Raw genomic sequence first — 24,958 nt, forward strand, 5'->3', positions numbered from 1 at the left:
TTGCAACTCCTCCTCCTTTACATTTGTTTCAGTCTGTGTTGTGTGCTTGTACCCCCAGGGCTATGTTAATATATTTACTGACAGCTATGGTAAAAATTGAGTTTTACAGATGTGCATGAGCACATATGCACGTATAACATTATACTGTATTACTTCAGTTTGTCATTTTCAGCCTTGTATTATCTCTAAACAAACACAGCTCATACTTAGTTGCTTGATAAATTTTAGTTGCAGTTATAAAGCATAAATGTAATTGACATGAAAATTCATAGCCAAGACTGTAAGGCAGGTGTCAGGCACTATTTTGCATTCCTTCCCTCCGCCCGAACCGGCCACAGCTCTTGGGTTGGAAATGCGTATCAGGAACAGTGGCAGCATTTCCAAATGCTCCTCTGGAGCTTTTTAGAACTTAGAGAAATTAACTTTGGAAATTAAGCTTTGAAAGGAGAAATTGTATTTTATTTGAAAGTCTTTTAGTGCATTTAACAATCTGGAATAATTTTTTTGCTGTTCAATAAAAACAAAATGTCTCTGGTTTATAAACCTACTTCAGGGTTTGGTTTGTTGTTGTTGTTTTTGGGGTTTTTTCTTTCCTCCCCAACATTCCCTTTGAAGCTTACCACTTGATAGATTAGCCCAGTGCTAAATAAAATGCCCCTTTTTATGTGTGTAAGCTTGGTGATTATTGCCAAAAGATTCTTAGTGGCTCGTAATATACATATAATTAGATTAGTCTTGAATTCTGTCTCAGCTGAGGCTGCAGGGGTAATCCGGTTGGAGCTTGTTTACCTCTGCCTTTCCTGGTGCCTCCAAGGGTGCCAGTGGTCCAGGCCAGCACAGCAGCCCGGGAAGGAGGGCAGCAGGGTCAGTGCTCTGGTGCTAAGCCTCTGAGGAGGATGTGAGACCAATCCCAGAGAATTTGGTGTCTGTCTCTCAAAACTCCCAGGCCTGCCTGGGCAGTTCAGCTCTCGAGTCTCTCACAGTTAGAGTGAGAAACCCTTCCTAAAAATTGTGTGGCTGTCTCTGATCCACAGCTGAGTCTACCACGTAGGACTTACAAATGCTGCTTTTCAAGGCAGCAATGGTGAAATGTGTGAGTTTCAAACACGCCTCTGCAGAGATTAAACTGCTGGGGGTTTGGACACTCTGTGGGTAACATGGAAGGTTGAGTGAAGACCAAATCCATGGCATCTTTGGGTTTTTCAGGAATATTTTTACTACTTTCCTAGGATTTATGCCTTTATGGTAATAATTAGGAGATTGAGGGCAGCTCAAAGGTCAGCTATAGCTTTTAAAGTATTCTATTTTCTTCTCCAGCTCTTTCAAAGGAGTCCCAGACATCATTATATTTAAAAAGGATTTAACAATTCTTTCTTTTAGTAGTTTTCTCGCATCTTTCCCAGGCCTCGTTTTTTGTTACAGTTGCAGCTTCATCTATTGTAGCACAATGTTGATTTGTTCAGGTCCTGATCTTATAATTAAATGAAATTGGAGTTACAGCAGGGGAAAGGCAGGCAGGAAGTAGCCATTTTGTTATGCTAGCATGTATATATAATATACATTTAAATGAAATGCAAACTGTAATTATCCAGTCCTCACTAAGGATTCAATCTGCTTTCAGTAATAATCAAATGTACATATATTTATTAAATGTATGTGAATTCGTATGCATCAGTACATGTATGCATTGATGTTTAATGCCTTTTGAAACTTACATATTGGGCATCTGTTCCCACTACCTCAGGATTACATCTCAAGGAATATACTTGTAAACTTGGTGTATTTTTATAAATGTCCATTCTTTGGTACTTTCTATGAAATGTTTGGTAAAAGAAGAGCAGCTCTCTGGCTCTCAGAGTGCAACTGAGGGTGTCATAATGTGGTTGGGGCAGGTTTCCCCAGTACTCCCCACAAGGCCAGTACAGGTACATGTCCTAGCAAAGGGTGCAGTAGAGGGACTATTAAGATTTTTAAAAAGCAAACATTTTCACATACCTATTTGTTAGAGTGTCTTAAGCTTTAATATGAAAGTTTTTAATTTTTCTTGAACAATGGGTTTTAAAACATATAAAATTTTAGCTGCTACCAACCAAGTGTTTGGCAGTGTAGAAACTAAAATCACAAAATGCAAAATTAAAATGTCATGGTAAATATCTGCTTTGTTGTGTTTCATGTTCATTAAGAGATAAAATAGGTCTTGTTCATAAGGATAAAGGGATTCATTGTTTCAGTTTACTTGGTATGCTAGCCAAAAAAAAAATTCAGCAGATATTTGAAGCATTCTTTATAATACTTGAAGAGGGATGTGTGGTTTTTGTAGTAGAATTTGGGTTTTCAAACTTGGTTAGACTTCTTGCATAATTTGAAGTTACTTAAATTGGATTTAAAAAAATACAGAAATTTATATTCTGCCTACGTGGACTATATTTTAAAGATACCAGCACTTCAAAGGGAATTACTGCAAGGTACCAACCTGTATCCAGCCTAGCAAAAAAGTTCAAGGTTTCCTGGGGTAATGCTAAATGAAAATGGTATTTGTGGTATCAGAGCACACAAAAATGGTTACTAATGTATTCTTTCTTTTAGGAAAGATGTAAAGGTATTTTCTTTTGGGCAGCAAGATAACATTAAACGGTATAACTCGATAGATGTTTGATGAGATACTCAATGTAAGATTCCTGTCTGAACTGAAGATGTGCTGATTTTCAGTCTGCTGGAGCTGCTGTGATTGACACAGGGGGACTCTTTCAGCAGTCCAGAATCTCTTTCCTTACTGCAGGATAAATTAGGTCTCGGAAACAGTGACGTATGCGCGAGTTCTGGATGTGGGAAGCATTTTGGGGGTGGGGTGAGGAGTAGGGTTCTGTGGGGTTTTTTTAATGAAGCCAGAGATGGAGAGATCTGCTTGATAATAAAGCTTAACTTCAGTGCCAGCTCCGTGCTGTTACAGCATATTACTACGCAGCAAGAAATGTGGCACAGATGTTGTGGCAGGGGGATGTCGCTTGTTATTACATTCAGAATCAATATTAAGTGAGCGTTCCAAATTTCAGCTGTCAGTTGAATTTATTGCTGCAAACCAAGGCTGAAAGGTTTTCAACTGTGATTCGAGCAAGCTAACAAATTAATAATACAGAAGTATGCGTGGTGGAGCAGGTGATCCATGTTCCAGCAGAAAAGGAAATTTAATTGAAAATCATAGAAATCAGAGCTGAGATGTTCAGTCCATTCGCTCTAGCACAGGGGACTTGTAGTGTCTGTGAGGACTCCTCTGATGGTCGCTGGCAGGGAGGGTTTGCAAGCAGTCAGTTGTGTGCTGCACGGTGAGGTATTGCCTGTGTGTGTGGTACCTTTATGTGTCTATCTTGGAAAATATTTTCATCTCTGACATGTGGAAGTCATTTGCATATTCCTGTGTTCTGTGCATGTGTGACAATTCTGCCTTTTTGTCGCTGTCTCTGGTAGCAGCAAAAGGGAACAGGTCTGGGTGGGGAAGGTGGTCGGTGGTGATCTAGGAGAGCTGCAGCTTTGAAGGCTGAGTCTGTACCTGTGTTTTCACTTTCTTCAGGGTAAAGATAAATTCCAACTCCAAAACACTTTTTGGAACAGAAACATTCCTGTTGTTCAGTGGGGATTGGCTTCTGGGAAGGGACCTCATGCCCTTCAGTAACCACAGTGCTCACAATTCAAATCGCTCTAGTTTGGTAGTGTGTTAGAATTTTTTAAAGCTTCTAGATGTTTTGTATTTCTGGTGCTGCTTTACAGTGCCAGATTCTCAGAGATCAGAATGAAGAAAGCCCCTTGCAGTCTGGAATGTCTCTCTTGTTTTCAGTAGGTGTTGAAGTGACCTTAGCTGGATGAACAGCACCATTTTCACCTGATCTTTCTCATTTTTTTTCTTTCTTCCCTATATTCACAGAGTTTCATTTTGCCAGTTTGCATTTTCTTAAGGACTTTCCTACAATATGTGCAGTACCTCTGTGGCTGTGTTGCTTTTCCTCCTTCTGTTCAGAAATAGTGGATTTTGTTTCACATATCTGTGAAGGATTTTCCTCCTTTTTTGAGTACAACTGATCAAAATTACAGATAATTTGCAGCAATTCTCCTACATTTCACATAAATTTGATGTTATTCATGCTACTTAATGTAAATTCTCTTCAGATAGAAGTTTATGGTTCTTGAAGGTAAATGTGAAAACAAGGAAAAATTGTAAAGGAACTGTCAAATTGAAATGAGACCAATAAGAGAGACAAGATGCCTCCACATCTGCCTGTTGTGTACTTTTTTCCCTCAAATTGTGTGGGGGGGGTTTCACTTTTAAATTTTAAGCTACCTTCTTCTCATTTGTGCTAGTGCCAAGAAAAAAGCTACAATGCAAAAAATGTAAATACTGTCTGGCTTTAGGGACAAAACCATAATTTTTCTTAAAAATAATTAACTGATACAGGGAAAGCTTAACAGTTTATTCAGTATAGAGCTTTGAAAAATAAGGGGTTAATATGAAGGAGATCAAAGACTGAAGAGGGGAGCAATGGGGCAAATGTATTCATATGCCAGAGGTATTTTACTGCACCACTGTGCACTATTTTGGACAAAGCATAAATCATGGTTATTTAAAATTGACTGTGAGGTTCAGAGAGCTGACTGAAGTTACCCTCAGTGTTACATGACTTACTATTGCAAAACAGAGCTGGTTCCAGCCTTCCTGCTGCAGGGAAGATAATTTCTGTCACCGCCACTGCCATTCTTCTCATTGTTTCTGTTTCCTCAGTAACAACTAGAGCTATTTGCATTTGCAATGGTCTTTTGAGACTACAAGCCCTGAAAGGATCAGGCATTTGTATGTACCTTCAGTTTTAGTGAAATGGCATTTTCAAACCTTTGTAAAAATCCACATGCTTGTTTTCTTCTAAAATGCAGAAAGGAAGCTATGGAGACATCAAGAGACAACCAGGGCTTGTTTTTTTTTCATCAGAACATCTCTATAGAGATGAGACATTTACTTCAGTGCTTAAGTTTAAATGGTGAAACTGTAGCATAAACTGATTTTATCTAGTGCTGTCACTTAAATCTAGATAAAAAACTTCTTATGTCCTTTTTTCCTTCTGTGTACCTCAGTGAAGTAAATACTTTAAGTTGCATGGCAGTCAAAATCTGGTACATTAAAATTTGCAGATGGTAAAAGGCTTGTCTTTTCATCTGCCAGCGTGTGATTCAGATAGCACAAGCAGACTTCCATCCGCTTGACCACAACAGAGCTGGCACAGCCTTCCTTCTCACTCCATTCCCAGGCATGTTTGGTAAAGCAAAAGCAGTGACGCTTCTGTGCGAAGAGGAGTGTAGCTTTTAGAGCTAAGGTAATTAAAAATACTTAAGAAGTATTTATAGAAAGATTAATTTTTGCGTGTTTTCAATTCTGTGTTTGCCAGGAGAATGCATCGTGACCTGTTTGAATCGCTGTCTTTCTTAGAAGATAATACCATCTTCTAAGTAATTGACATGTCAGAATCTGAGGTCAGGTACACATTGAAATAGATAGAACATCCTAATTCCACTAAATTAAGTCAAAATTGTAGAGCTAAAACTATAACAATATCAAATAATGTAATTTGTGTTAGCGGTTTATAGAATGCATGTTTAACCCTATTAGAGTAAGCAGAGACTGTCGTGACATCCAATTATGAAGCTCCAAAAAGAAAAGTTTGTGGTGGTTTGGTTTTTTTGTTGGTTTGCTTAAGAAATTGATAGAAATTTTGTGGGAAAATTTTTTGCAGTATGGGGTTTTTGTACGTTTAGGAAAAAGGTTTTCCTAAGCAGTGGAGGGTAAGCACATGGATTATTATAGTTCCAAAGGACTCTGCGCACCATAAATGCATTCTTAGAGCCCTGAAGTTCTTTTCACAAAGGTCAATTGTTCATTCAGCAATACACATCAGTCTCTGTGGTCTGATTTGTGTAAGGAATTGAGATTTCTAAGATGTAGACTTTTATTTGATGGAGCCCAATGGGGTGCTTGTATCACGTAGAGCAGCCCTTCTCAAGATTTAACAATCAGCATGCCACATGGAAAATTCAGAAGCACTTACTATACCACCTGTAAGATTTTGATTAGTTTAATTATAAATCACTCTTGTTCTGATTTTTACTGACTTGCACATGGGCTGATTGCAGCTCACCACTAGTGTATGTAATACAGTGATATATTGTACTCCAAATTCAGATAACCACTTTTGCAAAAAGACCTGTCTGCCTGCTTTGGACAATTACATATGTTGGTAATCTGCTCTTTCTGGTGTTCTTTTTGTTACTTAAATAGCTCTGTGATAACAATGCATTTTTATTAAATCAGAGGTGTACCTAAGTGATAGTCGGACCATGAGCAGGAAATCTTGAGAAAATGAGACTAAATTGCATTTAAAAGGTGAAAAGCAAGGAGTCTGTAATGTCTGCAGCCCTGATTATGTTGAATCTAGGGACAGGAACCAGAGTCCCAACTGCTTCTTCCTCTGTTCATAGAGTTCTTGAAGGCAAAAGTGTTCTCCTTCCTCCTGCTAACCAGCCTCTGCCTTCCTGCCTCTCCTCTTATGTAGGAGAGTTCTGTCATTAATCTTTGCCCCCACACTTCCCAAGCAAAACACTCATTTCCACCTCTTTGTACACAGCCTCGAGGCCAGTAATTCTGCCCTTCATAACAGAGTTTGGTAGAGGTCAGTCGGTCCTTTACAGAAACCATTTGGACTCAAGACGGAATAAACACTTGTAACAATGATGTGTTGTCATTCCAGATGTGCTGGACTTGAGTCAGGAATTGTGCGTCAGTAGTTGGGCTTTTTGTGTTCTTCTCTTCTAACCTTTCTCTGAAGAGAATCCAGGTACTGCTTCCCACCCACCTCATTCTGGAAGCAGTTTCTGGTTTTATAGATTTCTCCAAGAGTGAAGGCTTTAACAGCCCAGAAGCCCATTGTTCACAGTAGCACAGCCTGCTCCACAATAGCTTTTCTTCAAGAACTCTGTGATTAGAGATAATCGATTCTTTTGGAAGACTTGATAAGTATGGCCCTTACTATTTATGCTCAGATTTGCACTGGGCTTTCAAAGATGGGATCCATACAGTTTTCAGAAAAAGTGTGTCATTTACTGCACACCCAGAGGTTACATCCCCAAAAGCATGACAAAACAGATTAAAAACCCCACTGTTTTTCAGTAAGTTTAATCACTTGTGATTTCTTTTTAATAAGAATTTTTATTTTGTTTTGTGCTGGTGGGTTTCAGTGTTCAGGCTGATCAGCTCTGACACTTGTCTCTTGAACCCTGCTCTCTTGCCATTGACTGGCATCATTATTGCAGCAGGTGGTGAAGGGACACCATAAATTTATGGAAACTTGTGAACTTTCTGGGTTATCCTGTAGCTAATACATATAAATGATTGAAAGAAAAATTTTGACTGGATGATGTCAATGTGGTGTTCTGGAAGTTCCTGTGTTACTATATTTCTATACTAATTTTGAATATTCTGAGGGGGGTTCAATCTTTTCAGGGTTTTGTTTTGTTTTGTTTTCTGTTTTCCCGAATTTACTCAATGTTTTCTCAACTAAATCACACAAACATTCTGCTTTTGACAGTTCAGCACTAGACATTCACCTCATTTCTTGAGGTGTTTATAGGCAACACTCCATGCCAAGCTTCTAGCAGCCTGTGTTGTGGCAGTAGTAGTTTTGTTGCCAAAAAATTCACCACTGTCAGCCTGTCAGGAGCAAGATGAAATTGCTCATGGTTCCCTGTCTGTAGGAAAGTCAAATGCCAAAGATCACTGGGAGGATTTGGAAGGAAAGCAAATGTCTTTTTTTCAATTATAATTTCACAAAAAAGGGTGTGAAGTAAGAAACTAGAAACAAGTAACTAATTGAAAGTGCAGCTGTCTCTTCATGGGGGTGTAACAATCTAGTGGTAGCTGTGGCGCTGCATCGAAAATGGTCAGTGACCACTGGTTGCAATTAAGTAGAAAATGTAATAATGTGGTAGTAAAAATGTATATAGTGTACAGGGAGAGGGAAGGAAATTATCAAAACATCTAAGAAATGTCTGGGGGAAAAAAGGAAAAGAAATTAAGCTTGCTGCCAGTAATGTTATTATTCAGAGACAGTCCAAAATTCTTTCTGTCCCCAGATTGCATTAAAGGACTCATAAAAGCAATTAACATGTAGACTATTTTTCTAAGTCACTGGAATTTTCAGCATCTAATTACCCATTATGTAATAGCTTGAAGCCAGCAGATAATCTCAAATTGTTGATGCCCTAGGATAATTTAAAATACTTTGGTTAGTAGTTTGGTTTAAAAAAAACCAAAACCCAAATGAAAAAACAACCAAAAGCTTTTTTAAATGTATGGACATTCCTTTAGCATGAACACGTTCAGTTGAAATTATTTAGTCTCAGACTGAACATCAAATGATTCTGATTACCTTGGTGTTACTGGCTTTTGATCTTGTTCTAGTGAATTAGAACTGATGCCTTCTTGAAATGCACTGCACCTAGAAAAGGTACAGGAAAAAATAGAGCTTGTTTAACTGACATCAGAAATTGATAGAATGCAGCTGGGTAAAAATTATTCTGTCCCATTCACTCCATTTAATACCTGAAACAAGGTAAGAGATTTCAGTGGGTTATTCTTGCTATAAGTTTTAGCTTAGTGGGCTCATTAGTGGTATCATCATTATATGTCAGGCCTTGACTCTCTAATGACTTAAAAGAGAAAGAAATGATCTAATGACAAACTCTGTAAATCAAAAAGGTAATTGAAATGATAAAGCTAATTTTGTGACCTTTTTCAATACTCATAGTCCAGTTTTCCAGCTTTCTGTAGCTTATTTTTGTTACGAAGCTACTGCTTTCCATCCTCAATAAAATATCAATTTGTTGGTTTCGTTCCAAAGAGCAGTTTTCATCAGTGCTTATAAACAGTATTTTTGAAATCACCTATAGTTTTTTATACTTTGATTAGTGCTGCTATTGCCCTCATTCACTGAACTATTTAAACATATTACAAATATATTCCAAAAGTTTAATAAATGCTTACATACCTGCTGAATATGACTGAAAGCTACTCTTGTGTGTTAATATAATACTTACAAAAAACTCATCCTGTATTGCCAAGAACTCTGTTTCTTTTCCTTTATGTTTTCTGGGGTTTTTAGGGGGGGTTTTTTGTGCTCAATTATAAGTTCATAAGTCCTTTTTTTTTCCCCATTAAAAGTAAAGCTTTGAAAGTAACAAAGATGAATGAGCCTGATAGTGGTCATTTATTTTCTATTTAAAACCTTTGTTTTCTTATTACATTTCTGTCTAAGAGAGTACAGTGAAGAGGTTATGATGTCCAAAGATTAAGATGCTTGTTTGGGAGTCTAAAGGCATTTTCTGGCCATGTCTGCCCACGTGTAAGGATCACTAATGGCATGATGGGTGTGGAGTGTTCTAGCACAGTCAGGGGTGTGGGAACCAGGAACTGGACTCAGTCATCCTGATGGGTCCCTTAAACTCAGCATATTCTCTGATTCTGTAGATGCTGGCCTGCCACCTTTATTCTCAGGCATGAGAACAGTTAGCTCTCAAACACATGGTAAGCATTTTTTTCATCAGCACTACAAGTGAAAAATAGGAAGCTTTCAAAGTAGTGGCTAATGATTAATATTTATTGTAACACTTAGTCACTCTGTGTGTAAAACTTAGGCTTAGGTTGTGTACTGAAGGCCAGTTCATGAAATCAGTTGTTTCCTTGCTGCTTCTTATTTTTCCTGCATCTTCACACAACTGAACTCCCAAATGTCAGAATGCTTTTGGAAGCTTCCTACTTCCTAAAGTATGTGTCATCCTGCATGTGTGATGGCAATGCAAAAGAGGTCCAGAAGAGCATCTTCAGCCTCCCTAAACTAATGATGTGTGAACAAGTGTATTGCTTTACTTGCTGATCCAGTGCAGTACTCGTAGCTGTTGCGAAGAACAGTATCGCTGCACACTTTGTGTTGAGAAATACACTGAGAGGACAAATGCGTGAAGGAAAAAGCAGGCAGGGGAATAAGATGTATTTGTGAAGTATCTCACAAAGGCCTAAGTGAATCAGGGAACTATTACAACTTCTCATTCAAGAGCTAAGGGGATAGGAATTAGTGTAAGTGTTGATTTATTATTAGTTTTTAAACCACTGCTCCTGAAAGGTTCACTCAGCTTCCATTGTGACTTGCTATTTTTTCATCATCTCTGCTTCATGGAGGTAACATGTTAATGTTCCTCAGCTATATCTTGTTTTCACCTCATGACCTGGAGAGTTGCTGCATTATTTATTCATCCTGTATACAGTACTAAGAGCTTTTCAGTGGCTGGTCCCTGCCCTGGTGGGCTTGTGGGCTACGTCAGACATAGGGACAGTGAGGAAGAGGACTGGTTCCCAGACTACCTAGGAACATCTTTAATTGACTTCCACTTTCATAGCAGAAGGTTCCAACGAGTTGATTTGTTTGATTCTCCGTCTCTTTGCTTTTGATGGCTGTGTTTTGTAAACAGTTGTGAAAAGAGAAATTAAAGAACAGGACTATTTAAAAAAAAAAAAAAACAAAAAAAAACAAAAAAAGCAGCAAATGGCAAATGATGTGTATCCAGTGGAAGAAATGGCTATTCACTTTTCTGCCAGAATGTGAGTTGCTTTCCATGAAGCAGAATAATACCATTTTTTTAAAATATGAACTGAAATTATAATATTTACAAAGAACATGTAAATGTTCCACATTTGAAACATTCTTATGAATATTACAGTAGTTCTAACACTTTAATATTAAATTTCTTGGGTTGATTCAAAGTTATCGTAATGGTTTATGTTTTCAGGGTTTTGATAGAAGCAGGTGAATTTAGCTTAGCATTTGCTACTGTTAATAAGTTCCAAATAAAATTTTATTAATTCTAAAAGAAAATCCTGGTGATTAATTTTAAGCCTAAAACAGTAAACTTTCATATAAGTAACAGTCAAATCAGAAATTAAATTAATCCCCATATTTAAAACATGGGACTGTATCCAACTGCCAACATAACAGTAATTGTTCCGTGCCTCGCGGGGGCTGCAGGGTCCTAGTATAGGTTAATGTATCTTAGTCACACACGTTCACTCAGACTATGATATTATGCTCAAGGTGTACACTGAGCTGTGACCTGTTTAGGGAAGGCAAGTGCTGCTCCTATTGAGAAGTACAAAATTATGATGAAAGCAAGAAACTTGTACTTGAGCTGGAAGCTTGTAGTGCATATGACACCAAATATGTAAGGAGAATTTTGAGATTAAATTTTGAGTTGGTAGAGGGAGGTTGCATTATGGAGGCAGTAAACATTCTGATACATAGACTGAGAAAGATGCAAAAAAAAAAAGAGAATAAATCCCTGGAAGCAAAATAAGATGTAGATTTGAGAAGGTTGGGAATTTCTGCATTATCCAAGTGCCATGTTTACAAGTTTCTCTCCATCTGTGAGCAGTGGATATAGGATGCAGGTCAGATCTCTGGCAGACAGCAGCTCTCAGGAAGCAGTAATCCTCTCTGTCACTCTTCTCTAAATGCTATTGTTCATCTAAACTAAAATGGTGCTAAACTACAGCCTGCCGGCATTTCAAATATAAAGATTATCAAAAGATCTTAAGCTAAAGACTGGAGAAGATTGACAAGTGCAAAAGCACACATCATTCAGGATTCATTCCTCCAGGCGTTCACTCATAAACTATTTTCTATTAAAAGAATGAAACATAAGCTGACAACGTGAAGACAAGAAATGGCACGGGTAAGCACAACAAATGAAGCCAAAATTACAAAGGTACATACACATCAATAATGAGACTGAGAAGAGGTGTGGCAGTATTTCTGTATCGTCTCAGAGGCCTCCAGTGAGAACATTTAGAACATTTCTCAGCCTCTCTGGAAACAGATACAGAACGTGGCTTTTCTGAGTTTCAGGTCATGATGGGGCTGTGACAACCAGGAGGTGGTTCTACTCTTTATCATGGTTTCACCTTGAGGGAGGTGGAGAAATGTTATGTTTATCTGTGCAAATCTTCTGCAATGTCAGTGTACAGCAGTGTCAGTTAAATGCAAATTTTGAGCAGAAGATGAGTAGCATGCTAGCACGCACAGAGTGAGGCCTGAATAGAACTTACTCGTGGAATAGGAGGATGTCAGGGGACAAATAGGCTAACAAGTATCATAGGAAAGGGGGAGCAGCTCTGTAAAGCACTGTAAGGCAAAGCCCATAACTGGGTCCAGCTTGTGCCATTGTATCTTTGTGACTTGAAATTCCTTGCTCAAGTTGTAAGCACACAGGATGAGGGCTGTACTTCTGCCATCTGACTAGCATGAGGATTGACTGCTAAAGTGTCAAGGAAGATGAGAGACTTTCGTGCAGGTGAAAAGCCCTGTAATGATGGTTATAAAATGCTCTGTAGATTAAGTCCCAAATGATAAAAAGACTGGGCATTTTTAGATGCCCCGGATTACTGCTGCTTGGAATCCACTGAAGCTTTTGCTTTAGCTTTGGGTTGTGCTTGAACTGCTTCAAGATGGGAGTATGATAGGGAAGCTTCCTGTAAGGGTGACTGTACCTTGCTTAAGCTGTCTTTATTACAGAATGGTTTTACATGTTCCCAGAATACTTTAACAGCCTCACACAGGTTTAAGGGTCTTAGTTTGGAGAATCATTTGCTGTTTGATGGGGAACAGGAAGGCAAAGAAGGGGTTACCAGCAGAGGTTGGACAGGGAGGGGATGGGCTGGATGATTTGTGATGGTCAGCTGTAGTCCACTTTTCTATCACCGACTACTCCATGAGCTACAGGAATTGGAACTGAAGAACTCAAGGGGATACCTTCTAAGTGTAGCACATCTTTTATACCACATAGCTGTGCTGACAGCACCACTAAAGAAATTGGCTGTGACTGTGAGCACCTCTGTGGAGGTGAGCAGGGTAAAATATGTGCATAGTTCTCATGATCACATTTCAGCATAAAGTCTTCTAGAGAGAAGTATGCCCTGTGGATTTTTTAGGACATTATGTCAGGATCTTTGAAGAAATGGGTAACTCAGCTTTCTGTTTCCTTCCTGTCTTTCTACTAGAAGTGTCTCTATGTAACACAGGCTTCGAGGGACTGCAGTGCAAAGTAGGGCTTCTCAAACAGCTCACTGTCAAAGATTGAACTTTGATGTTATTTTTTTCTTCTGTTTGTTTCTCATACAATACACAGGGTGAAATAAAATAATAATGATTTTTCATGGGTTTTTTCCTAGTCGTGACACTGCTAGCACTTTGTCATTAATACTCCTCCTAATGAAAGTGTTAGATTTAGTGTTTACAAAGGGAATTTCCTCCTGGGGGACCCTTTCCATTATCAATTCACATACCTTTTATTATGCTTCTAACAAATCCCTGCCATATATGCTAACTGTGTAATAGAGCTGAGATTAAAATAAAGCAGTATCACCTCTTGTGCTACTCCTTAATTTGAGACAAATAAGAAGGAGCCACTACAAGGCAGTAGAACTTCAGATCCATTGAAAGACCTGGTTCTCCATGTTGCGTTCTCAGTGTAAGCTTTGTGTGGCTGGAACCATTCTTTGCCTGGTTTACAGCTTTGAACATGTTTAATAATACCTCTGTCCAGCTAAGAGTCCCTTTTTGAGTGTAAGACATTATAAATGCGAGTTTTTTCTCAACTATATGACGAAATCAAATAAAATGGCTGCAGAAATAATGATATTATGTGCATCCTTTGAAAATTTGATGAAACAGAGTAACAAGTTATTTGCTGTCAATTGCTGCTGTTGTACAAATACACATTTTTTCCAGGATATTGCTCATCTATTTTTTCCCCTAGTGTGTGCATATATATATATATATGTGTGTGTCTGTATTTATGAAGTGAAAGTTGTCCTTATGGAATAGTGTGATATTAGTGTCTAACTGTTATTAGGATAAACTATGAAGTTAATAAGCAGCACAACACTAAAAAGATAGGGATGGTCAGATCTGCTCTTTGTTCTGCCGTGGGGTGGTTTTGCATCCTTGACCTAGTATTTTTTCTTTTTTTATACAAAACTAAGGTAGCAAAGTGTACATACCAGAGGGATACAGAAATAGCAACACTCAAAAGACTTTTTAAGGCAGAAACAGCCTCTGTACCTTTTAAACTAAAGTACTATTCTACTACAATTCTTCAGCTGAAGAGAAGAAAAACAGTTTTCTTTTTTAAACAGGAGAAGAGCAATTTTCCTTCCAGGGTAGAGTTGGTTGGAAAGCTATGAAACCTCATCAGTTGGATGAACTTTATGCTTTTGAGTAATACTGTACAATTTCTTTATTCCTGTGCGTTTCCAAGAGCTGCGACTAAAGGGCAAAAATCAATACTTCTATCTAGCATTAATTTGTTAGTAATTGTGTGGAAATACTAATTAAATCCAGTCTAAATAGCTTATTTTTCATTTTGCACACATATATCCCTAAGTGTTTTTTTAAGACTTCTGGTGCACAGCATGAGCAAGTTCTGTGTGTGTCAGCAGAGCAGCGACCTCATCACTGGTGTGAAACTGAGTAATTGTTAGTTTGTTTATAGAACATGTTTCTGTTTGCAGGTTTTCTGGCAGATATATATTGGCCTTGTTATGTTTTGACCAGAAAACCCCAGATTACTGTTTGGTAATGAGAAAACTACAAATAATATGACCCACCCACATGCAAAAAAAGGAACTCTTGTAATATGGTTCTGTGAGTGTTATTGGATCGTTGTGTCCTTGGCCCACAGAAAACAGGTTTGATGTATTTGACATTGGATTGACTCACAGTTTTCATCATCTAACCAATAATTGCCTTTCAGATATTTATGTTTTAGTTTGCGTTACTTTGTGCTTTCTGACTCATGGAAAAGAAGATATGGAAAGGTAGGATATGGAGAGGTATCATGTGGCTTGTCTTGGGTGTGTTTTTCCCTGAGAGGTCACGAAGGCAGTGGTACCAAACTTAAATCAGAAGCTGTGCCATAAACTTATGGCTCACAGACGAGCCGTGTTTCATTGCAGTTCATCTTGGAAGGACCTTCCCACATCTAGGCTTTCTAACATGCCTTACTGGTATGACAGAACATGCTTTATTTTGCAGAAATGCTGCACGTGATATCCTCTAACAGAAACTTATTGTAAAGGAAAATTTCATGTCACTGAGATGAGAAGAACAGGTGACACCAAAGACAGATCCCAAATGGATCTGTTATGTACAGGCTTTTCTTTCCCAGTCATGCCATCTCTTTATGCAAACAGTGTAGCAATCACTACAAATAATAATAATAATAATGAAAAATCAGCAGACTCCTTCTTGAAAATCAGGTTTGAGACATTCTTTACAAGAATGGGAATGGTTGCATTTATTCAGTGGTGGTTTGCAGAGGCACCTGGAGGAACATCACATTCCTCCTTCCAAGTTTCAGAAGGATTTTGTGTGAGCAAAGAGCTCACGTGTTATAACTGTAATTTACTTCAGTCAGCTTTACAGATACAGAATGAGATACCTAAGTCTCAGGGGTGGTAAATAGCTGCAGAAATGTGGCAAAGATAATTTATTGTTGTATCTTAATTAAAACTATAATTAACAAATAAACATTTTGCTAATAACATGCTAACAAATTTTCTGAAAGGTAATATAATCAGAGACTTGATTCCTATTTTTCCTTTCCAGTCGTGTGTTTCCGTTGGCATAGATGAAAAGACTTGTAGGCTTGGTTTTGGGTTTTTTTTTATTATTATCGTAGTCAGACTCTGGACCAGATTTTCTAATTAAAGATTTGAAAGTTTCTTGGACCTGAGCACCTGTTGGCTTTTTCTCTCTTCAATGTGTGTTTTGAATGAGTAGTAAATGTTCTGGTGCAGCCTAAAGTCAGAATGCAGCCTTTTTACACACTTTGAACAGGAATAAAAGGAATGGGTATCTGATCTCCACTACACTAACTCTAAGAAATATAAAAATAAAGTACTTGCAGGTGGCTCAGTCAACTGACAATTAGATAGTTCCATTCCTTTGTAAAAAAAGGAGTTGTATTCTAAGATATTTTTACATAAGTTATATTTTGAAACAGTAGAAGACTTGGATAAAATGGTGCATTTGTACTGTGGCTGCAAAAACAAATTGGTAAATCAAATTTTTTTCATAGTACAGTGTTACCTGATTTTCAGAGATTATTCAGTTTTAAAAACACGATCGTTCAATTAAGCCACTTAGAACTGTTTATTTTGAAAATCTTTTACATGTGTAAATGGCTTTGTGATTCTAAGCAAATTGGAGCTCTGGGAGTGTAATGCATATTTATTAAATGTTTTGGCCTGTAGAAAATGTTTTCAAAAGCCTTGTTCTCCCACAACATTCTGAAAGTACATGCCAATAAAAGAGCATCCTCCTCTGACTGCATGGAGCTAAGAAACGAAGTGACCTGGAGGAATTAGAAGAGGTGATAGAAGGACATATTTTGGCTGGCAAAGTCAGGGCTTCATGTATAATTTACAAAAACATTAAACTTTTCATGTTTAATTGAAAGGAACAGTAGAATGTTGGGATTTGTAATCCCAGTGATGCTATGTCAGAGCTACATGATGGTGGCACGGCTGCTGTACGGGCTGCAGATGTATGGAAACATTTTACTAAATATGCCTTTATTTTTGTTTCTGAGGGAAAAAAAGGAGAAAACAGCTAAGGCAGCAACAACAAAAACAACACATTAGGCATGCACTACTAGTCTAGCTAATTCTAGCAGTGCTATTAGCAGACATTTAGGCAAATCTATTAACATTTAGCATCAGCACAAATGCGATTGCATTCCTACTTTTCCTCTTTCTGGCAAAATATGCATGGCCCTTCAAGGGAGAAAAAGGATATTGAGGCTGTTTCTTAGGTAGTGCAGCCTAAATGGGGACAGAGGTTTTAGGAAATTGGGGACTTGAAAAAGAAACTTGACAAATCTTAATCAATAATCTCACTTAAAAAGGGAGTGAGATGTCCTAAAGAATAATGCTGATCAGGTGTTTGGTTGGCATGTTCTGTGCATCACTGCTGGTTTTAATTTTTAGCTAGGTATTCATCTTCCAGCTTTTCTAAGTCTTCATTTTTTATTTTTTTATTTTTTAGACTTGGAATTTGGGGATACCTTTTCCAGATGTATACAAAGTAGTCTTTTTCAACTGCATCCATTGTGCAGCTCAAGTTAAAAATACTAAAACCAAAGGTCATCTTCTAAGATATACCAGACAACCATAGAGCAGGACAGGCTAAATTGGTACTGCAGTAATTATCTTATCTTTGACAGTGACAAAGGGCAAATGCTTTATTATAAGTCATAAAAAAATCGATAGAGTACACATATTGTAATGTGATGCTGTAAACAGGAAAATTCTTCCTAACAGTAGCTGAGGTGTTTTGTGGGTTGACTGACATCAAAAATTATATGAGAGAAAATTTCTCTTGAACTTTGCAATTAAAGGAAAATATTTGGGGGAAAAAAGGTTGTCATGAATTCTAAGTATTGCAATTATTTTTAAGGGCTGAAGTGCATATGTTTTAGTCAAAGACTCAACATTTTTTAAATGGCTGGCTGTGTAGCCCTTATAAATTTATCATCACTGATGTTACATCTCCTGTTTAAAAAAGAAAACAAGCAAACCATCATTATTCAACTGTTGCTACTTTTAATAATTTCAGTTTGCATTTTGTTGGTTATCTTGTTCTTTGAGCTACCCAAGTAGCAACTTGACATCAGGAAGGAGAATGTGTGAGCCAAAATAGAAGAGTCTCTGTGTGTACTGAGTTATTACAGATACTTCTGTTACCTGCTCTCCCTGCTCCTCTCCTCAGGGGCTGTAACTGGTGCTAATTTAGTGTGACCTCTTGGTCTTTTGGAGACCCTAGAGCTCCCAGGGATGTCCAGAAAGCTTGGTGCCTGCTCAGGCCCTTTAGTTTTTTCCAGCTGTGTAAAGCACTCATTTGTAGAGAAAAGATTTCTGACCAAGTGTAGCATGAATTTTTCCTATAGTGAGAGTACTCTATATTAATTTCTGCTATTTTGCTCTGTCTCCTACTCCAGTATGTGGGCAGGCCTGATTTTCCTCTTCATTTCAGTTCTGTATTTTGAGTAATAAGTAGAGGTGCAGCAAATGAAATACCAAGTCTTGTCTGGGGTTTTTATTATGTTGATTTAGGAACAGGTTTTGTTGTAGGATTATGCTGTTAGAGTGTCTGAGGTCTACTATAGCAGAAAGGCATGGATTTTGACAGATTTTACAACTCCGCACTTTTGTTTTGCCCTTTTCACCTTTACCACTGTGGTTTGCAAGTCTTTCCCCCACCCAATACCCCTTTGCATCCTTCAGCCCCAAGGAAAGGTTCCTGATTCAGGGTAACCCAGGTCTCAGGGCTGTCAGGGCCCATGGCCAGGAAAGGGGGGATCCCTTTGGTGCTCTGTCACCATCTCCCCACCAAGCCTTGGTTTCCTGGTCCTCTCCCGCACCTCCAGGGTCAGACTGGGGACCCAGCTGCAGGAGGAAGGGCTGGTACCCGATGGGGAAGAGGGAGCAGAAGCTCAGGGATGTGCTTGTGAGCCCATGGGGGTCTTAAATTCCCTTCTACCACTGAAGGGTTCCAGGGTCATTGACAGCAGCAAGGGGAGGAGTGCAGAGTTTCTGAGCTGAAGTGAGGGGCACTCGCTGCATCTTCTTCCACTGACTGCACTCCAGGTGAGTCCATTGCTTAGGTCCTTATTCACTTTTTTAAACTTTTATTACTAAAATTCTGTGTGACTTGTGGGTATAAGATGCTGTAGCCATTCTAAATTTTTTTTAGTAAATATACTGCTTTTGCTTGCTTAGCTATTTAGTTCCTCAAGACATTGCTTTGTTTTATATTTTTCTTAATAGTTTCTTCTCTTTCAGTGATGAAGGCAAAAATCGCATTTCTATGAACCAGATACTTTGTTATGCTAACACATATTTTGTACTTAACAAGTACAGATTTAAGTGATTATTTATATAAAACGTGTGAGAATAAATTCTTTCTCTGCTTGTCTCTTGAGACTGATTCACAATTCTGAATTTTTCTACATCTAGCAGTTAATGATTTAATTTGTATTGGTGGCAGTTTAAATCCTGTCACTGCTCAAATGGCATTGACTGCTGCTACAAAAATACACAACCATCAAACTTTCCCAGATTGTTGTTTAAAAAAAAGTAAAGATTTAAATACTTAATTTCTCAATTAGATACTAATCTTGTAAAGTGAACTGTTCAAATGTAAAAGAAGAGTAAATACACTATTCTTCTACAGAATCCTTCAATGTATCTCTCAAAAGTCAAATTTGTTCTGCAATGCTAATGTTATATTCTGGGTTTCAGAGGATTTGGGACCTTTTAAGCTGTCTTAAATTTTCTCTGCTACCTTTTGACACATTTTGGAAAGGCATAATGAACTTCTGTTGAAGGCAGCAGAATTTGAAAGTGTTCGGCAGTGTCAAGCAGGATGCCAGAAAGAGTGCAAAGTCTTTTAAGTGATCATAACAAAAATTGATCTAGAAGTACCCCCCAAAGTTTTCTGATTTTTTTTTTTTTTTTTTTTTTTTTTTTTTTTTTTTTTTTTTTTTGAGGTATATTTCACATAGGAGCTGATTCTCTTCCAGCACCCTGTAATGTATTTCAGGGATTGTTCTGACACCATCATAGAGACCCCAGAAATTGAAGCCCACCTGAGAGCATGGCATGAAGTTATTGCTGGTTTTAAAACCTTTGAAGAAAGGGAGACTTTGGGGGAAATTCCTTGTTCTAGAGAGAAGGCAGTACCTGCAGATCTCCCCATGCCACTGAGTCACAACACCCGGTTAAGCCTCTGTGTGTGGGGTAATCGTGGGCAGAGGCAGCAGCCGCTGGAGGTACCAAAATGTCATAAAGACTTTCAGCTGCTCATCTGAACCTGCTTGTTGTCTACAGGCAAAAGCATGTTAAAACAGTAATTTTCCTCTGTAAGAAGTCAATGCATCAAATTTTAACCACATTGAAAGTTTGAAATGTCAGCTTGATTCCGTTGTTTCACGCAGTTGGCACAGAGCAGACACAGAGGGTGGTGTTACCCTGTGTTGCAGCTGCTGTCTTGAGGGTGGCCAGGCCCTGGAACATCTTCCTGGACAGGCCCAGGCCTGGCGCTGCTTGAGGCACGGGGACAGTGCCCTCAGCAAGGGGCTGTGACTCCATCAGCCCCGAGTCTCTCAGGCAGCTGGACCAGATGAGCACTGAGGGTCCCTTCCCACGGAATAGTCCCATCCATTGGAGTGTTCCTTCTTTTTGGGTCACCTTGCTCGTAGTGACAAGGCAATGTATCACCTGTAGCACATCCTGGCTTTAATTGCTGACGAGAAGCAACACAAATGAGCAGGTTAATGCAGAAAGGCATCCTTAGTTACTTTTAGGTTGAGAAAAAGCCCTGAATGGCCTTGTTCCAGGAAAATGTGGCTGGTTTTGACTTGTTTGTGTAAATATTTAAATTTGAATGCTGCTCTGTTAGAGGTTGTTCAGGTTGATGGAACAAACTGAGCTTTGACTTACATAAGAGGCAAACTCCGGCTGAATGTTACCAATCTAAATGTCAGAACAGTTCTGCAATCACAGGTGTCAGCTTTTCCTGAGCCATGTACCTGTAATATCAAACATAACATCATTGTAATAATGAAGCCTCTTTTCTGGCTGCTGTCCTCATCTATGGTAGTGGCAGAAGTTAAATATTCATGGCTAAGTTTTAATAGTACAGGACAAAGAATGAGCTGGATACTATAAACATTTTCTGTCCTAATAATTTCTGTGGATAGGAAGGACATAGCTATTGATGTAGTTGTTAATTACTTTGGGGTTTTTAAACCCCTATCAGGGGTATAGTTACTTTAACAAATCTTAATCATGTCTTTCAGTGGCAATATTGAATTTTAAAAGTAATAGTTACTGGTTGCAGCATGACTTCGTTAGTATACAGGAAAATCATTCCGTGGTGATTAACATCTATTCACATCTTGGAATGCATTATGGGCTCTAAATTATCATAGAAATTAATGCAATCTTCTTAAAAGGGTTTAAAATATGGTAATAGATACAGCATACCAGCACCTGCAGCTCAAGGTTCCAAAGTTATTTAAGTTGGATATAATTATATTTATTTTGCAAGCATCTAAATGAGGGGGAGAATAAGACACAAAGTTTAATAAAAATTGAAAATACAGGCACTCAATTAGAGGTCAAGACAGACTTTTAAAAATTCTCTTTTATTTAAACAATATATTGCTATTCCTGCTGCATATGAAACACTTTGTCCATTTTAAAGTTTGAAACCTATGATAGAATTGTGACATTCCTTGTACTGACTTCATATTAGTGAATTCAGTCAACTGGGTTTCTTGTGATTTTCACCATTAAATCAAGGAGGAGAATTTATTACACAAGTTTAATTTTTCAGGGCTGCTGCTTCTCACCTGTGCACTGTGCTCATATATTTTTTTTAAGGGTCATTTGCAGATTAATTTTCCAGCAGTCTAAAAGAACAGGATATATAAAAACCAAAACAGGGCAGTTGCTTGAAACTCAGCTTCTGGTTCATCCTGTTGGAGTAGCAGGGAGCAAACAGGAAAATGAGCAGGTACAATTAACCTGGGGCTGATGTCCTGCAGAGATGTGGTGTGTGGGTACATAAGTAACTTGATCTAAACTTCACTTTAGCTCCCATTCTGCAATTAAATTAAAGGAGCTAGCCAAAAAAGAATAGTGTTTCTCTTTCCAAAAGATATGATTATTTCCCCAGTGTAAAAGGGAAAAAAAAAAAAATGTATGTAAATGTGTGTGTATATATGTGTGTGTTTGTGTTGAGTATCTGTGGCGTAAGAAGTAAATATCTCCATATTCCTTATCTTCTTGCTCTCTAGATGTTTCATTGAGTGAATCCCTGCCTATCTTTAAGATAACAAGAAGACACGCTGACATTTGATGGCAGTGTTCATTGTGCATAAAGTGGTGCGTGTACAGCACATTAAGTGCAGAGTTGGAATGCCAAGAGAGATTTACAGATAACAGAAATCAGCAGAAAATGCTTCTTATTACCAGTAGAGAAAAGCTGTATTTTAAATGACAGCCAGATGCTTGTTTACTGTGATTATAATGCGATGGTAATATTCTGTTCTGTGCCGTGGCAGCCGCTGAGGGCCTGGGGAATTCGGGGACACTTCAACCCCGTCCTTTTTTTTTTTTCTCTATTACTTTTTCTGAAGTAAAATGATGAACTCCTGCTCACAGTGCCAAACAGTAAGAAGTAACATAAAAATGGTATCTGTTTAATGGCAGGTTTTGGCTTTTGATGGAGGGACTGTTGGGATATGTGTCTTTTGCTAAGATGTAATACAGAAAAGTAAAGTCTTTGCAGTATCATTAGATTATCATTCATAAGTACTTCTGTTTCAATTTTCTCAACAGTTCCTTCAGCACTAGAGGCTTTTAAGCATCTGTTGATATTGTATGATGATCTTAATGAGATAGAAAAACAAGTGTTTTCTGCATAGGAATGAGTTCAGAATATTTTTGTCCCATTTGGAATGAAGTTTGAATTACAATATAGTCCTTATGTAGATAACTTTGTCCAGCTGTAACACTTGAGATTTACTTTAGCTGTAAGTTTGAGACTAAAAGTGAAAGAATTAAATGAGAAAAGGGAATAAAAATGAAGGGATTAAAAAAATGCCAACACACTACATCCTACAACAAAACAGAAAACAAGGAAGGTCAATAAAGAGTGTAATTACTAAGTCATTCAGAAATGGAAGTAATGCTTTTTTAAAGTGAAATGGCTAAAAACAATAACTAACACTTCATTAGGCCAATTTTACTAGTATTTTTATCTCTCTTAATTGGTTTTAACCTTTCCTTTTGTGTGGAGCTATTGAAAAATTAAGGGAGGGAATATTTAAAGAGACAGATTTATATTAGCTCATGGTTTGCACTGTTTCAATGAGGCCAAAGCAATAAAGACTCTCAACGCATGCTGGATGGTGAGTGGCTGTCTTCCACTGATGAGTCATGGTGTTGTGCTTCAATCTCTGAGTTGCTGTTTAAATGTGGAAATATTAATTTCTGCAGTTAGGAACTATTCTGAAATGATTTACTCCTTCTCAGTAATATGTGTGCAAATGTATTTGAATAGAAATCGAAGTCTTTCTTCTTTGCAGGAGGAAGGTTGAAGTGGCTGGATTAGAGAAAATGTTTTTAAGGTGTTGTTAATTTGGAAATAAATAAGTAAAACACATGTGCACGTGTGTTCCAGTACATTTTCTCAGGTAGTTCAGGCATGTCTCCAGTAAATTGATCATTAATCATATGTAGTAAAGTTACAATGAGAACTTAACAATTGCCAGCTGGGCTGTTTCCCTAATGCAAGGTTAAACATGTGGTGGGTAAGTGCCTGCTAGCTTTAGTGAAATGTGGATAGTAATTATTGCCAATTGATCTTTCTGTAATGGCTTCATTTGTTATTTGTTTTACTTGGTTTGGTAGAAATCTACTCTGAATCAAGCTTATAATTGAAAGATGATGCTTAGGATTTGTCATTTCATGATCCTCAAGATTTCTTATTTTAGGCCTTAATTTTTCCATTTTTTTGCCTTGAAAAGTATGTGAAATAGCAATCTAAAAGTGGGCAAGCAGTGATACATCTGGTTCACATCCACATATGCATTAAAGTTTATATAGTGAGCTGCAGAATCTAAAAAAAGACTTGGTAAAGACATGTATGATTGCTGAGTGTCTTCCTAAAGGAAATTGAAGTTGCTCAAGAAAGAAATATCGCTCCTCTTCCACTTAGGAGCACCGTGAGAAAATATCCCCTGTAGTTACCTTCCCTTCACTCAAAATTCACATATCATTCACAAGGGAAAAAGCACCATCAAAATAAAATAGGTATTACTTTCTGTGACACACAGCTACATTGTTGGTCTGAAAGTTTTATTAACAACTCACATTTATATATTTTTATGATACTTTTAAAATAGTGAATTATGAACGATTGAAAATACCCTCCAGCTTAATTGAGAACCATTATGTCTAGTAATTGCCAGTGATTTCAGAAACAGCCGTTGTTCTCTGGCCTATTAACATAATTTGAATTTTTTATTGCACTTCATAATTATCTGTTGGAGTTAAAAAACAGGCCCATTTACTGAAGTGTTTAAGAACAAAAGCCCCAAATGGGCTGGATTGTGATGTATTATTTCTATTAACCAACCTTGCTGGAACCATTTTGTACATCAGTTTTTGATGGGGTCATGACTTCTGATAGAAGAGGAGGGTGGATTCTCTAGTTTTCATTTCACTAAGTGTAGGTAAAATGGCATCTTTTAAAATTGTCTTTGACTCTTCTTTACATATCTACTCCATTTAGTCCTCAATCCCACTTTTACATGATCTCCATGATAGCTGAGAGAAGCACTATTTCAGCCTTACACACTTAACAAATTTCATCTGTTTGCCATGGCAAGTTAGCAAGGGCAGAAGAAATTTGTCCCCTGCTTAGTTCATAATAATTTTAGATCAAGACTTCCTTTCAGTTCTGTGATTTGTAGTGAAAACAAGCTCCTTGTCTATCACTTACCCTTCTATGTAATGCAATAAAAAAATCACTGAAACTTGCTGCGTTATTACTGGTTTTCCCAACACATGATAACATACAGCATGCTCTCATTTGTGGTTATAAAAGCCTGCACTGACAGGAAGATCTCCTAGTTGTTCCTATTTCTGTCAGCATTCTTTGTCAAAATCGTTTTAAGCAGGTTTTTTTTTCTCGAGCGTTTAGACCTCAAGCCTTCAGGTAATCTTCTCAATTAGTCCCTGGGGCTG

General features: G+C 37.9%; 1 protein-coding gene across 1 annotated transcript in view; it reads left to right on the forward strand.

Moving 5' to 3' along the window:
* Window positions 1–24,958, forward strand: part of TENM2 (teneurin transmembrane protein 2) — a 618,654-nt gene that overhangs the window by 357,916 nt on the left and 235,780 nt on the right.

The sequence above is a fragment of the Corvus brachyrhynchos genome, unplaced genomic scaffold (genome assembly GCF_000691975.1).
Source record: "Corvus brachyrhynchos isolate BGI_N302 unplaced genomic scaffold, ASM69197v1 scaffold262, whole genome shotgun sequence".
Classification (NCBI taxonomy): domain Eukaryota; kingdom Metazoa; phylum Chordata; class Aves; order Passeriformes; family Corvidae; genus Corvus; species Corvus brachyrhynchos.